Source organism: Rhinolophus ferrumequinum, chromosome 3, assembly GCF_004115265.2.
Source record: "Rhinolophus ferrumequinum isolate MPI-CBG mRhiFer1 chromosome 3, mRhiFer1_v1.p, whole genome shotgun sequence".
Taxonomy (NCBI): Eukaryota; Metazoa; Chordata; class Mammalia; order Chiroptera; family Rhinolophidae; genus Rhinolophus; species Rhinolophus ferrumequinum.
In genome coordinates this window covers 95,766,484-95,782,522 of record NC_046286.1, presented here as the reverse complement: position 1 = coordinate 95,782,522, position 16,039 = coordinate 95,766,484, and the positions used below count along the sequence as shown (strand labels likewise).

At 36.2% G+C, this 16,039-nt stretch overlaps 1 long non-coding RNA gene across 1 annotated transcript; it reads right to left on the bottom strand.

Annotated features, from left to right (window-relative positions):
* Window positions 1–13,009: 13,009 nt before the first annotated feature.
* Window positions 13,010–16,033, bottom strand: LOC117016330 (uncharacterized). Its single transcript, XR_004421866.1, has 3 exons — window positions 15,976–16,033; window positions 13,900–14,005; window positions 13,010–13,083 (listed from the first exon to the last, which is right to left on the bottom strand). It is a non-coding gene; the product is annotated as an uncharacterized LOC117016330 (long non-coding RNA).
* Window positions 16,034–16,039: the final 6 nt, after the last annotated feature.

Sequence of the window (16,039 nt, the reverse complement as noted above, 5' to 3'; positions counted from 1 at the left end):
TGTGGTTTCTCACTCATACCATTTCCTCCTCTGAGGAGGACCCACTCTAATCATTCTTTTTCTTCAAGTCTCAGCTAAGAGGATACTTTTCCGGTAAGATCCCAAACAAATCTCCTCTTAAAACTAGGCTAAGTGCCCTGTTTGGGGCTCCCATTTGACTCTGCATTTCCCCAACATAACATGCACCACACTGTGACTAGAGCATATTACATTGGACACGTCCTCAGTGACAACATGTGCATGGACAGTGCCTGACACATCCCAGGGGCTCAGGATCTGTGTCAGGTAAGTGGGTGCATGAGATTGGGATGGTGCTCTTTTCAACTGTATTTGCTTTGGACCTCAAATCTTTCTACATTTTAAAAAACTTCTTTTGGTCCAATGTCCAATACTTCTTTCCCATCTTCAAATCTAACTTAATTTTTGTATAGGATGCTTTTCCCCAAGTTTTACCAATTTTATCTTTAAAAAATTTTCTCAGCTATGTCCATTGTTTCTTTTTCTAGAGTTATGTCTCAATAAACAATAAATAAGCTGCCTTTACTCCCTAAAAGAAATAGTATGTATACATTAGCCGCCCTCTGGTTAATGTTTGATTAAGGAGTGGCGTCTATTTTAACCTGGTCAAACATTGGTCTAAGCCAGTAAAATTCTTATAAAAATATATTTTCACAAAGAAATAGGGAATGTTTTCTAAAAAGTAAATGATTCATTACTCTTTTAGAATGTCTTCTCTCATCCTTCTAGACTTGTGTTTGTAGCACTCTTTCTGTATTTTTCTCTCATAGTGTTTACCAGACTGCAATGAAATGATCAATTGATTTAACTGTGTCTGTCACTGGAACTGACTCTTAGGTATCATTATATCCCCAACTCCAGGTACATTATAAGTTCCTCTTAATGCTCACTGATCAGAATGAAATGAATAATTTATATGGAAAAATAGAAAGGTTTTTATTTTTCTTTCATTTGACATTATTTAATCTTATTGTTGAAACCTGTGTTTCTAAGGCTGAAGCAAAAAATAAAAAAAATCTGGAATAGTCTTACATAAATGAGTCCCAATTATTGCTTTCAATTTATAAAGACTGTAGAGGAATTTATTGAATTCATAGGATAAGGTGTTTCCAGAGTTTGAAGAGAACTATGTCTTCAATTTTGTGGTTATACTTAAACTCTACATCAAGGTTTGGCAAACTACAGCCTGTGAACCAAATCCAGTCTATCACCTGTCTCATATGTTCTGAAAGATAATCATGGTTTTTACAGTTTAACTGGTTGTAGAAAAACAAAAGAAAAATATTTTTTGGCACACAAAAATGATACCGTGTTTCCCTGAAAATAAGACCTAGCCAGGCAATCAGCTCTAATGCGTCTTTCAGAACAAAAATTAATATAAGAGGAAGGTATATCAAAGCTGACATTCATTGAACGGGTGAACTTTGGCTTGAAAAATATAAAGGAGGAAAGAGGGAAGAACATCCATTTATAACAATAACAACAAAAGTTGTTTCAGAGAACCTGGAGGTGTGGCATAAATGGGAAATTGATACAGTGTCTCATCCTAAGGAACTGAGAAAGCCAGTAAGCAGAGACATGAGGTGAGCTGGTATCTGTTTTTAAAGTATCACTCTGGCTGCTATATGGAGTACAGGTTAAGTCCTGTGTGCAGAAAGACAGTATATTAATGTGATAAAGACTAGCGTTCTATTCCAGAGGACACAAAACCAGATTTTCTCCCTCAGAATGAGATCTTTGACATTTGAGGTGGGACAATCAAGTTTGCGAACTCATCCTAGAAATAGGGCCACATAACTCGTTGCTGACTATCACTATGGTCACCTTCCAAGTACTCCCCTGGGGAAGCCGTGCACCATTGCCAGCTCCTAGTCCACCCTTCAAAGCAATTTTGGAACTGTTTTTCTGGAATGGCCATCAGAACTGTCTTCTTACTACCCTTCATGTCCTGAATGTTGTCAAAATGTCTTTCTTTCAATATTTTCATTATCTTTGAGTAAAGAAAGAAGTAATTGGGAGGCAGAGCAGGTGAGTAGGGAGGGTGTTCCAATACAGTGATTTGTTTACTGCTAAAAACTCCCTCACTGACAGTGCCATGTGAGCTGGTGCATTGTCGTGATGCAAGAGTCATGAATTGCTAGCAAAAAGTGCAGGTTGATTTCGTCTTTTTCACGCAGCCTTTCCAGCACTTCCAAAAGGTAAACTTGGTCAACTGTTTGTCCAGTTGGTACAAATTCATAATGAATAATCCCTCTGGTATTAACAAAGCTTAGTAACATCGTTTTGTCTCTTGATTTGCACGGGTGGAACTTTTTTGGTCATGGAGAATTGACTGACTTCCTTTGTGCACTTTGACATTTTGTTTCAGGGTTGTATTGGTACACCCACGTTTCATCACCAGTGATAACATGGCCCCAGACCTCGTCTTACCTCTCCAAAAGGTCTCGGCAAACTTGAACTCTCCTTTGCTCTTGTTCATCTGTGAGGTCTTTCAGGACCATTTTTGCACACATCTTTCTCATGCCAAAATTTTCAGTTAAAATTTTCTTGTTTCTCTATTGATGTTTACTTGGTCTACTATGCTTTTCACAGTCAACTGACGATTTTGAAGTACAATCCAAAGAAGTTTTGCAATGTTTTCGTCAGGTTGGCTCATTGTTGGCTCATTATTCTCTGCCCTGACCTCTCTTCATCAGTAGCCCGTTCTCTACCCTCAGAAAAACATTTAATCCATTTGTGCACTGCCGTTTTCTTCATGGCATTATCCCCATAAACTTGGGCTAACAAGTGCTTGATTTCACCTCCACTCTTGCCAAAGTTAACAAGAAATTCAATATTTGTCCATTGCTCTAATTCAAGCTCCGACCTAATAGAAGAAAATTGAAGAGACAAAAAGAAATCTGAGGACACAGATGCGTATATGAATTTTCTGTCACTGGAACAAATGAGGTTAACGTGTGGGTAAGAAAAGGAGCAAAGAGATATGCCCTGGTGCATGGAGCCAAGACTCTATAAACAACAAAAGAGCCAGAGCGAAAGAAGCAAAATTGTGAAACCAAAGCGAGTGTCCAAGAAAAACAGAAAGAAAGAGCACATTTGTGTGGGGTAAAAATGAGAAAAGTTGAAGTATGAAAGGAGATGCATCTGGCTGGAGACTTACATTACATGAGGCAAAAGAGAAGGAATAAGGAAATATTTTCTCTCTGATAGTGGAGGAGAGAAATCTGTCAACAGAAGATTGTGAAAAGGCAGATGCCTTTCATGTGTCTTTTCCGCTCTCTGTCTTTTCAAACAATTGCAGCTGCTCTGTTAACCAGAAAGGGTACAGTTTGAGATGGAGCCCTAAACAAGAATAGGCAAATAAATAATTGGAATATATTTTTCTAAAGTCTAGATCTAATAAAATGTGTGGCTCCAAAGGGTCTCAGGAATTCACAGATATTATTGTACAATTGTTAGTCTTTATCTTTGAGATATCCTGTAAAATAGTTTCTGTATCTGAAAACTGGAAACAGTGTGGTATGTGTTCGTTTAATATTAAGGCAACATCTGGTAATATATAGTTTTTATTTACATAAACACAGAAGGAAATATGCAACTCTGCTTATTAGATTGCATACATTCAATTTAATTCTTGCAGAGATGTTAGAAAACTAAGCGGTGGAATTTATTACCCCCAGAAGCCGTAAATATGAAAATGGTTAGGATGTCTAGAGACATTTTAAGAGTTAATTTGCTGCTTTTGCAACCAATTATCACAGAACGTTTTGTGACTTTCACAAAAGAATGTAGTCAGTTTGACTACTTGATAACTTGACTCAAACTGAGAAATTCAACGATCTATTAATAATTAGATATTCTGGGACAGTTTATATTCTGTAGAATGTGCGTTTATTGAGGAGTGAAATAGGCATGTGGTCGGATGTCACAATAAGTATAACGTAGGGAAGGTAGAAATGACTTTTCTGATATTTCCTTAATTGTGTTCTCCCATCGAGGTTCTTCTTTTTCTTGTTCTAAAACTTCTTTTGTCAGACTTTTTGTTTGGATTATCTGTGTCTCATGTTTTTATTTATAATTTATCTCTAAAACTGGAGGCAATTTGCTTGATTTTACATACAACACTTCTGTTAAATTTTATTTTCATTTAGGCAATTTCACAGTCCAAGAGCATTTTCTTTACTGTTCTTGAATCAAGGCCTTGTTTTATTTATGCAATATGTTTAGATTATCTTTAAGATTTTATTTTTATTCTCTGACATTTCTTTTTCAGCCATATTAATTTTTTAAAGTTGGCCCTTTCCTTCTTCAAGTTTTCCTCAAATACCTAGATATCCTCGGTTGTTCACTCATGTTCGATATTTATAATAGTACCTGCAACAGTTAACTGTGGTCTGTTTGGAAAATTTATGGAAAAGGAAAGGAAGGAAGGAAGGAAAGAAGGAAGGAAAAAAGGAAGGGGAAAAAACAAGGAAGGATGGAATGGAAAACAAAAAAAAGAGAAGCTAGAAAGTCTGAGATCACTGTGTGCAGATCAAGGTTTTGAAGGCAGGTGTCTTTTTAGATTGCGCAGGGAGGGAGCCAGTTCTATCCTTGGCTTCCCATCTTATTCAAAATGAAAACCAAAGTTTTGCTATGACCTATGATTTAATATGCAGCCTGGTTCCTTAAAACATCTCTGGCTTTCTCTCTTACACTGTACCTTAATCATTCTCCCTTCAGTCAAATTGGTCTCCTCTCCGTTCCTTATAATAGGTAAGTCCCAAGCTCAGGGCTTCTGCATCTGGAATTCCTTCTGTCTACAATGATTTTCTCATACAGACAGCTCATTTCTTTCTGTTTTTTTTTTTTTTTTGTTGTTGTTTGTTTGCTTTTTAAAATTTACTTTATTGGAAGCCTACTCTGGGAACATCATGTTAAATTTCAACATTTCCAAAAAAATTTTAACACTTAATATGTTCTTTGTGTGCATTAAATTTTCTCCTCAGAACTCATCATTTTCTAACACAATATTATTTTCCTTAACTACTTTCTTGTCTCATCTGTTTTAGGCAATAGATTGTTAGCTCCATGTGGGCAGAATATTGTCTGTGTTTTGGTCACTGTTGTATCACCATAACACAGAACAGTGCTGAGCACATAGTAGGTTACTTATTAATATTACTTGTTTAAAAAAACAGTTAGTAATTCTTATTTTCACAGCAGCAGCATAACATTGTTAATGATGCCTTCTTCCTTGGAAGACTTTCTTACTTGTTTTACAAAACTACACACTTTCCTGTTTTTCTCCTATTTTACTCCTAACTCACTGGCTTCTTCTTTCTTTCCTTTTTACCCCATTTCCCCCTCAACATCCCACCCTATTAAAGTTGGAGAGCCTCAGTGTGATGGGCTGAACTGTGTCACCCCAAATTCAATTGGTGAAGTCCTAAAACTGAGTACCTCAGAATGTGGCCTTATTTGGAGACAGGTGATTTTTTTACAGGGGTAACCGAGTCGAAATGGTGATTAGCATGGGTCCTAATCCATCATGTCAGGTGTCCTCCTGAAAAGGGGAAGTTGGAGACACACACACGTACATACATGCACACACACACGCAAACAGACAACAGCAACATGTGAAGATTAAGGCAAAGCGTGGTGATGCTTCCACAGGTCAAGAATTGCCAGCAAAGTACCAGAAGCCAGGGAAGGCCAGATAGTCCTTCACAGCCGTCAGGGTGGGTAGCACCCTGATTTTGGACATCTGCTTCCGAACTGTGAGAAAATAACTTCCGATGTGTAAGCCCCCATTCTGTGGTCCTTTGTTATGGCAGCTGAGTAAATGAACCACCCAGGGATCACGTGTTGAGATGCTTTGTCAGCTACGTTTGGTCCCTTGGTGATCTCATCTATATACTGAAGCCTCCCAACTGCTTGTCTTCAGCGCAGCATCTCCTCAGGACTCCTCAGGTGTGTCTCCAACTCTATTCAGCATCAGCTTTGAAATACCCAAATCTAGCCTCCTCAACTGGAGTTCTGGAAGCTCCTTCCCCCCATCTTGTCCATCCTTCAAGTTGCTCAGGTGTTTTACCTGGAAACATTCTGGACTTTGCTCTTTCATATCCTCAATCAATCAGCAAATAATGTGACTCACTCTCAAGACGTATTCAGACTCCACTGCTCCCCACCTGCGCTGTCTGCGCCCTGGTAGCCACTGTCGTCTTTCACCTGATTCATGGCAGTAGCCTCCGCGTTTGTCTCCCTGTTTCCATCCCTAGCACCCCTCCAGCCCTTCACCCTATTCCCAATGTAGCAGCCTGAACAACCCTATAAAATAGATTTCAGATAATGCCACATCCTTGTCCCAAACTCCGTACCATCTCCTCATCTCAGTCCTTGAGTCCTTCCGGAGCCTGTGAGGCCCCACGAGGTCTAGTCCTTGGTGACTTCTCTCACCTCATCTCCTGCTCAGCCCTTTCCAGTGCACACAGCTCCGGCCGCACTGCCCTCCTTGCTGTCCAGATACGCCAGGACCCTTCCCTCGCTGGAACTTGCTGTTCCCTCTGCCCAGAACCCAACTCTCAGATAATCACATTGCACATCAGAGGCATTCAATACATAGTTCTTGAAAGTATAGGAAAGAAGTTGAAAAGCATTTAAGTTAATAAAATAAAATGAAATTCTTTAGATTTATTATCAAATTGTGTTACTACTGCGGCCCAATTTGATCTTTATAAATTTCTTGTGTGTAAATAATATCTGGCCTCTTTCTATTCTCAGTGCAGTGCTTTGTGTAGAAAAGTCACTTAATTATTTAACAATATGTGAAATCAGATGTAAAAAAGATATATTTAGTCTACTTCACCTCAACTTGTGTAAACCGTTTTGCAGTTACTTGTAGCTGTAGACTCTCACTATGTAGCCATGTTTTCTAATTGCAGCAAAGGAAAGCGAGCAATGCTTTGCCTTGTGATAATATTGGTTCATCATTAATGGTTGGGATCTTTCTGATTCCCACTTGCTCTATCATTTCTTTAAGACTTCTTCATTAGAATTTAAGATCCATAGCCTGAGTTTTAAAAGAAAACGTCTCCACATAAAATTTTGTTTGTTCTATATTAATAAAATTCCAGTTTTTGGTGGGGCACATAAAACAAAAACTAAACAAAACATTCCCAGCTTCTTTTGCTAATGACTATCACCATAAAAGTATGTTCTCCTCAAGGAGATGTTAGCATAAGATGTCAGCCGAACCAGTATATACTTTTGTTTTCTCGCTTCTTTTTTTTTTTTCCTCCTGCCTCTTCCTCCACCATATCTGCAAGAAAGCAGATATGATCTCCAGCTGCAACTTTGGATCATGAGGAGAAGGGCCGTGCCCTAGGAGATTAAAGGTGACCTGGAAGGGGTTTAGATTTCTGCGGGCTTCGTGGAACTGAACCATCATACTGTCCCTTGACATTTTATGTATGGCCTAATGTGAGTAAGGAAGTTCGCTCTTATTAAGTCACTGTTATTTTAGGACTCACACATAATAAAACATTCAGATAGTCCTACCTTACATATCAAAAAGACCTATCTAATGCATACAACTTTAGTGCTAAAACAAGGTAGTGCCATTTCCTTTAAATTAATCAAACAATAGAAATTGTTTGCAATGACAATCAAAGGTCTTTATTTTCTATATGTAATTTCATGGAATCATTTTGGGAAAATAGTTGTGTCTCCAAATGTACCTTCATTGATGGAAGCTGGTATGTAACATTTTTGAGTGATTATGTAAAAAAATATTACTGAAAAACAACTGCTCTACTCAGTTTACCTTCTTGACATACTTAACACATCATAAAAGGTCCAATGTCAGAAGCAGAGGCCATTTTCCTTCATTGAAACACTACAGTATAAAAGAGTCTTTAGCAATTAGAGATCTAAATTTGAGAGACTGTTAATCCCATTCAAAATAAAGTTTTCCTGCTGATGTGGGAACGCATAACATTTTTTGAAAATATTTTTTGAAGAAAGAATTTTTATTTTGATGGTATTCTCTTAGACATTTTGAGATTTATTTAACACAGCATTCCATCTGCTTAACATTCAAATTTGGAGACACTGATTATCTGTTCCACTCTTCTGAATAGTTAAGTACCCTTAATAAATAAACACATCAATGTTGCTCTTTTACTACCCTTCCATTACGCCTCTCCTCGTATAATTGGAATTAACACGGTGTTTACTTATCATTAAATAGATCTTTGTTAGAAAAGATACACAGGCTCTGGAATTCCAGAATTTTCATGAGTTAAAGGTAAATTTAAGAACTCTGAAATAATATTTGCAATGTAAGCAATAGTTATTATGTTGGAATAAAATAAGTCACAGCTAAAGAACACAGAATTTTAGTTAGTTTTGATTTTGAAGTGCTTTTATTGAATTTTTTATGTAGAAATCAAAGCATAATTACTTCACCTCATCATTTTTCTTCAAGAATTCTGAAAAAGAAAGAATTGGTGTACATGTGTAAAAACATTTTTATTTATAGCATATTACTGTCATTCCTTTTCCACTCACTTGATACACTTCCGTTTCTCTTTGCCCTGTCAACAGCCTATCAGAGGAGATTGTGTTAGATCAAGAGGGAATCTTCCAAAGGACTGTTTGTCACAAATGGAACTGCAATATGAAGGGGCTCGCTGGTCAGTCATTAATAATGACCCATTTGTATTTTCACAAATGATTGAGCTTTAAGGTTTTCTGTCAAAATGATTTATTCAGTCCTATGCATTCAAAACAGAAATGAAAAAAAAAAAAAAGCGGCGGGCGGGATGGAATCACATAAATGATCAGATCAAACAACTAAAAACACCTGAGTGATTTATCCTCCTTTGTGTTTTAGTGTGTATTGTATTTCTTAATTTAATGGAGAGGACTTCTTCTTATAAATATTCTTCCTAGAAGCTGTGTGATTACATAGCTTTTTTGAGCAACAGGACTTGTTTCTCTGAAATATCCTTTATAATAAAGAATGGGCAGATCCAGAGCCCCTGACTTTGTATCTCTGTTAGAGGTGAAGGGGTAATCAGTGGACAGAAGCAACCAATGGCGCAGGTGTCTTCCCAGACACCCTGTCCACTCTTGAAGACGCTAATGAAAACCTTAGATATTTCCTCCAGGAACTGAAGAAAGACCATTAATAGTCTTATGTCTCAGCTAATCCAGTTTACTCTCTTTGACATAGCTAGATGTCTAGCCTACCTTCATGTTTTACAAATAAAGTTTTATGTGTAAATAAATCTCTTTCATCTTACATATTATCTTTGGTAGCTCTCATGCTATTACATCAAGCTGAACAGCTGTAATGGAAAACATATAGGCCACAAAACCAAAAATATTTACTGCATAGCCTTTAAAGAAAAATTATGCCAACCTCTGATACAGTGATGACTGAGCACTTGCAAAGTTTCATAAATATTTTTTATGGGCTAATGTCAACCTTAAACTACCTCAGATTAGAAATATGTCTTGTATCCATGTACAGATAAAAACAACTGTGATAACAAGTTTATCAGTTAACAAACAAAAAACCTATTTGTACTTTCTCTTTTCAAAATATATTTTACACTGACTGCTATTGGAGTCATAGTACTTACATTCCCTTTACAGGTAAAATAACCTCAATTGGACTTTTGCTGCAAGAAGTTTGCTGTACTTCAGGAATACAATTAGACCCAGAGTGCCTTGCTATTTTCACAATAACGAGTCATGCTGTAATTTGCTCGTATTTCCTGTACTTCAGTGAGGTGCTAGTAGTCAATTGTGGGACTAAACATTGAATTAACAAAAGCAGCATGGCTGGTTCTCCAAAGAAAGCCAGTGTTTCTCATTAGTGTGTGTCAGACTCCACTGTTTTATATGTTTACAGAAGGATGGGAATATGACTGATAAAACTAGGAGATACCATACTGTTTACTCCTTATTAGCTTTCTCTGTTAGGTGATCACTACCCTGCATAAATTGTTTTAAGCTGTCTCCTGGCTTGGAGTTATCTTCAGATCAAAGTATCCTTCTTAGATGCGGTCTCATTGTGAGATCTCTAAGATGTATCTTATTAAGTGACTCTTACCTACTTAAATAACTGAATGGTTGCGGAAAGAATAAAATAAAACACTCAGATAGACCCACCATTGGGGAGCTGTCATCAGCCTTTTCCAAAGAACCTTTTCAGCATTTCTGAAGTGACATCCTCCTCCCTGTCAACCAGAAAGGGACATTGTGCATGTTAAGGCTCTTAGATGAGAAAGCATCCAAAAAAGAGATAATGTGTATCCTATGCTATTATCTGTGTTCTGGGGCTAAATAATTATCTTTGAGGTTAGTTATTATCTATGAATTATTCTTCAACCCTTAAGTAGCTATAACTATTCTTACAAAATCATAATCTTGGGTCAAAGACAGTCATCTTGTCTGAACTCATCCAACCAGTATTGTGCTTAGTACTCAACATCTAAACAAAATAATTGGAATAAAAAGAGAGATCATCCCACTTCCTGTTATTGTCCAATATCTGTCACCACAGAGAGAAACAGGTTTTACAGGATCTCACAGACAAAAGAACTCTAGGCAGAATTTAGTAAAATCAGGTTTTGAATATGCACATAAAGGGAATTCCATGTGATTCCAAATTGCTAATTGAAAATGCTTTACATGTTTTAAATATCAGCACTTTTGATAAAACCTGTTTCCAGATTCAGACCACATACCTCAACACTCACCATTTTTAACTCTAGAAGCACAATAGAATCAGCTGGGGAGCCCTAGAAAATACCAATGTCTAGAGCCATACTTCTAGAGGCACTAATTTCCTGGCCATGAGTTTTGGGTAAGGCCAGACATCGGTATTTTAACAATTCTCCAGGGGAGTCTAATGGCAGCCAAGGTTGAGAATTACTGCTTCAAAGAGTGTAGATAGATAGTGAGGCAGAGAGATAGATAAGTTTCAATTACGTAGTTTGTATTTTTAAAGTCATTTATAATTTGTCATTTTACCAAGTTTTGTCCGTCTTTACCTAATACCGAAATGTTCAATTAAAAATCCAGCGATTCTCTGTCGATCTGTTCATTCAGTGGAGGTTCGGCTGTGCCACTGATCTCTGTGATGTCATTGCTATGAAATATGAGGAAACAGAAATCAGAGTTTTAACAAGAAATGGTAAATACAACAAAGTTCCAAATATCTTGGGTCAGACAAAAAAGAATTCCAACACCCAACTCACTTTCTTTCACAAAAATACTAAAGAAAAATACATCAAAACCTAAAAATAGAGAAACTAGGAATAATCCAACACATTTTGGCATTTTCTGGGGTTGTGTTAAATCACATTCTGTAGTAAATGAGCAAATAATTTATAAAATAATATAAATGGGGGAATATTTGAAGTTGTGTTCTGCCATTAAGAGGAAATTTCTTAATAAATAAGTGCTTTTAAAAAAGCTATTTGATCTAAATAGTACTTAGTAAATATTCAGTTATTGTCCAGTTAAAGAAAGAATCTTCCAATGTTTGGTTTGAACAAGAAGTTAAAAAACAGGTACTATGGTTAACTCTAAAATTTGTTTCCTTTTATACTATGTCTTATTTTTACCATGTAAAGTTCAATTTGATTGCAGATTAACAAATGATTGCTATTTAGTAAAGTAGGTGTTTCTGAACCAGTGAGTATTATATTACAAGAAAGCCTGATTTTCTAATGCATCGGACTGGTATATTTTACTGGAGAATATGAATTATTTTTAACTACATTGAATATTATCAGGAGTTATCAATTTGGAACAAAAGAAATAAATTGTGAACAGCAAAAATATAATTTGCTGATTAAATAATTACAATGTGTTGAAAAAAATAATAAATTCTCTTACCTATCTCGTTTTCCAATAAAGGACTCAACATGTCTTTTGGCAGGAAGTTGACCCAAGAGTCTTTTATACTCGCTGGTTATAATTTCCTCAGCATGTCTGGCATTCCTAAAACAAGGAAGAAAGAATACTATTATTTTAGAAATTTCTTTCTAAAATATTGTTGTGGCTCAATGAATAAGAAAGAAACTAATCAGCTTATTATGAATATTTCTTGTGCAAGCTTAAGGCCAGAAGGATATTTTAACCTAGTAAAATATATTTTCTTGTAATTTATGTCGATATTTTATATATTTCCAGCCAAAATATTGAAAAATTAAACAAATTAGCTTTTTTAGAGGGATACCTCAATATAAATGCTCACTAATGGAATCATTCAAACTAAATCTTCTCTGAGACATATTGGTGGGAAAATATATTAAAAATAGTTCCTATTTTTTGATCGATTGATTGATTCATTCATCTTAATGCTTTATTCATGTGCCATGAGTAAGGACATATAAGAAAAAAACTATTCTGATTTTAATAGAAACACTATTATGCTTTTTGCTTTTTCTTCTCCGGAAATATTTGGAAACAAAATTTTTTAAATTGGAGAGTATCTTAGGACCTATCAACCAACTTTTCTGTCCTAAGAAGGAAGCTTTTATTTTTTGTCTTCAGTATAGAGCTTCTCTGTCTCTAGTTAAATGCTGCTTTTGACAAATGGATCTGTGAATGAGTAGTTTTTATTATTAGGCATCTTTTCTTTATATAGATATGAAACACTTGCCTTAGAACTTCCTCTATCATGGAATCCTAAACACTGAAGTTTTACTAGAATTAGTATAATTTCTGACGTTGAATTTCGTGCAACAGAATGTAAGTGAGTGATGGGCTCATCCTGGCTTGTTGCAGCCTCTGCACATGAACACCATGGACAGCTGCAAGAGCTGCAGTAAGTCAGGCTGGAGGGAGCCATGACACGTGGAAACCTGCAGTGTTATGCTGCAGGAATAGCTTCATGGAGACACAAAAATAAAACATTTATACTTCAGAGATACATTTTCTAAAACAACACTCAATAAAATGAACTCACCTGTCATTTCAGCAAATGCATTAGGCAAGATGTCAGTGTCTGGTGTTAGTAAAGCTGGATCAAGTTCATTTGCTCCTTCAAATGGTATTCTGTCACTCAGTATGTTAGGAAAAAGACAATAGAAGTAGAACACATTCTTTCTCAGAAGGCAGCACTTTTGGTTTTACAAACATTTGAAATAAATACTCAAACTCTTGGGAAGTATCACCCATTTACAAATATGGATAGCATAATTGACAATGGCTTCTATGGTTATGACAGTATTAATAGTAAAATTTTGGTTTATCCTGTAAATTAGATGCCATATAACTTTGACAAGATGTGTGTCCTAAGCATAAGAGATAATCAGGTCAACGCCTATCTGAGCATTAAGCAAAGTAAGCGTCCTCTGTAATGTCTTTGCTTTGCAAAAAGTTAAATTCCACAAGAAGAAAGATTTCATACAAAATAGAACTTTGAAGCATTTTTAATATTCAATATGAAAACTGGAAGTACTTTGTATGTTTGTTGATGTATAGCATCATTTGGCCCAAACATTTCTCAAGATCTGTGTATTAACTTGTTTCCTTTCTCTAATTGTCAAAAAATTACTTCATAATTCACCTTGGTGTGACATATTGCTTTGTATTGATCATCTCCAAAGAATCTTCTATCTTTGAATAGCCACTCAGATTCAATGTATTTTGTGGGCCTTCAGGTTTCTAATGTTATGTGTTAATATAATTTTAGTAAGAGATATAAAAAGAACAATCTTCTTGACATGGTATGGAAAAATTTGCAAAACGTATCAAACAAATATTTAAATAAATAATACAAATTTTAAAAAAATGAGTTGTTCTATATAACAGAAAGGAAATTCTCAGTTAGATAAACATGAAATCTTCCACTGTCTGAATTGAAAGAGAACTTACTTCAGAAAAGGTGTTTCAAAAAGAGGCCACGCCAGTGTTTGTGAGAAGAGCACGCTGAAAAGTGTCAGGTGCACTAGGAGCTGGGGCTTCCTTCGGGATTCCATCTCTGCACCACGAAAGGGAAAGAGTCACATCAGATTTTCCAACCACAATATCTCCAGACAGGTAATTCTTTTGTTTTTAATTTATTGAGGTATGTCATGCAGGGTGTCATGTGGGGTCTCAGCTCTCCTCCCACATAAGAACGCAGGATACGGTGAGGTCAAAAATGAACACCCATGGAGCCATAGAAAGGGGAGTCATACCACTATATTCTCGCTGGTGGCTGAGTTGGACACACAGGAAGCAGGAGGCACACCTTTCGCAACCCGCCATCCTCTTTTCTGCCTGCCCACCAGCCAACCAACCAATGCAGTCATGGCAGTTATAACAGTGGCCAATGGCCAACCTGTTACAACTGACAGCCAACCAGTCACAGCCTACGACCATCCAATCACAGTTGATGTCATTTACTACCTGAGACAACACCTTTCCACGTGAGGCCAAGAGCCTGGAAACTGCATTCCTGGCTCTGTCCCCGTGAGGTACATTTGTTAATAACATTATATTAGTTTCAGGTGTCCAATTCTCTAATACATTATGTTTATATTGTATTTGGTGTTTACCACCCAAAATCTAGTCTCAGTCTGTTATCATATATTTGACACCCTTGCTCCTCTTCATCCACCCCCCCCAAGCCCTTTAGCCTCTGGTAACCACATACTGTTGCTTCCGTCTATGACTTTTCTTGTTTTGATTGTTCATTTGTTGCTTTCTGTTTACATCTCACATAAGATTGAAATCTTACGGTTCTGGTCCTTTTCTCTCTGACTCTTTTCACTGAGCATGATACTCTCAGGCTCCATCTATGTTGTTCAAAATGCACTATTTCATCAGTTTTTATGACAGAGTAGTATTCCCCTGTGCCTATGTACCAGTACTCCTTTATTCAGTCAACTCTCAGAGGACACTTATGTCGTTTGTATGTGTTGGCCACCATTAATAATGCTGCAATGAACTTACGGGTAAATATATCTTTACAAATAATATTTTCGATTTATTTTTTGGTAGGTACACAGTAATCTTGAGTGTCTAGTAGAAGTTCCTAAAGCTTCTTGCAGAGTTTGGAAAACAATTTTCGTCTTATAGAAAGAGTTAAAACGCATTAGATTCCTTTTTAAAATCAAGAGGATTTCCTTTGCTGACAAGTGCTTGAATAAAAATTAAGATCCAACTGCTGTTCGATCTCCCACCAGGCACGTAGTTGGCCACATATATTGAATGCCATATTCATATGGTTCTAGAAGTAATCCTGGGTAAAATATTCTTATTACAGAGTTGAGACATTCAAGTTTAGTATCTTTGCTAAGATTTCAAAAAACTGATTGTTCTACTAAGTTTTCCATCTGATAATATCAAACTGGGTATGTCTATTAGCACAAAAATTGTATTTTATATACATTTTTTCATGTTTTTTGTAGATATTACTGGAAACTTATTTCCTTACATATGGCTTGAACAATTTAACTCAATTAATAATGAAAATTAATACCAATAAAATCAGTGAAAAACATATTACCATAGAAATAAATTTTGGCACAAATAGAGAACTATATCTAAAATAGAAACGTGTTTTCACACCTAATCCACATGCACATTATATTTCCAAGTAGTTTCTAGTTAGGTACTTAAAAGTTCAAGGCCTCTTTTCTCTGTCTATAAAAATCATGGCATTTCAACTTAAAATAAAGTGAAAAAGAATGTTCCCTAGGTTCACATAATCAACTATTTACATAGAAAGAACAGCACTTAAAAATGAGTTGAATACTTCAAAAATATGTGTACCCAAGAATCCCTTCAGTCAAAAATTAATATTCAAGCAAAAACAACAACAACACAAAAAAAAACGCTACATGTAATCATTAATTTAAAAAAAAGTCAGTATTGAGTAAAAGAGCAAGCAGGGAAAGCATCTGTCAACAAAAATAATTCAGAAAAGCCCTTCACATGTGGGGCGTGAGAACATTCTGTACTTACTCTCTGACCTGGGAAGCTTGTCTTTGGCTCCACCAGTTCTCTGCCCTCAGAGCTGAACCAGAAA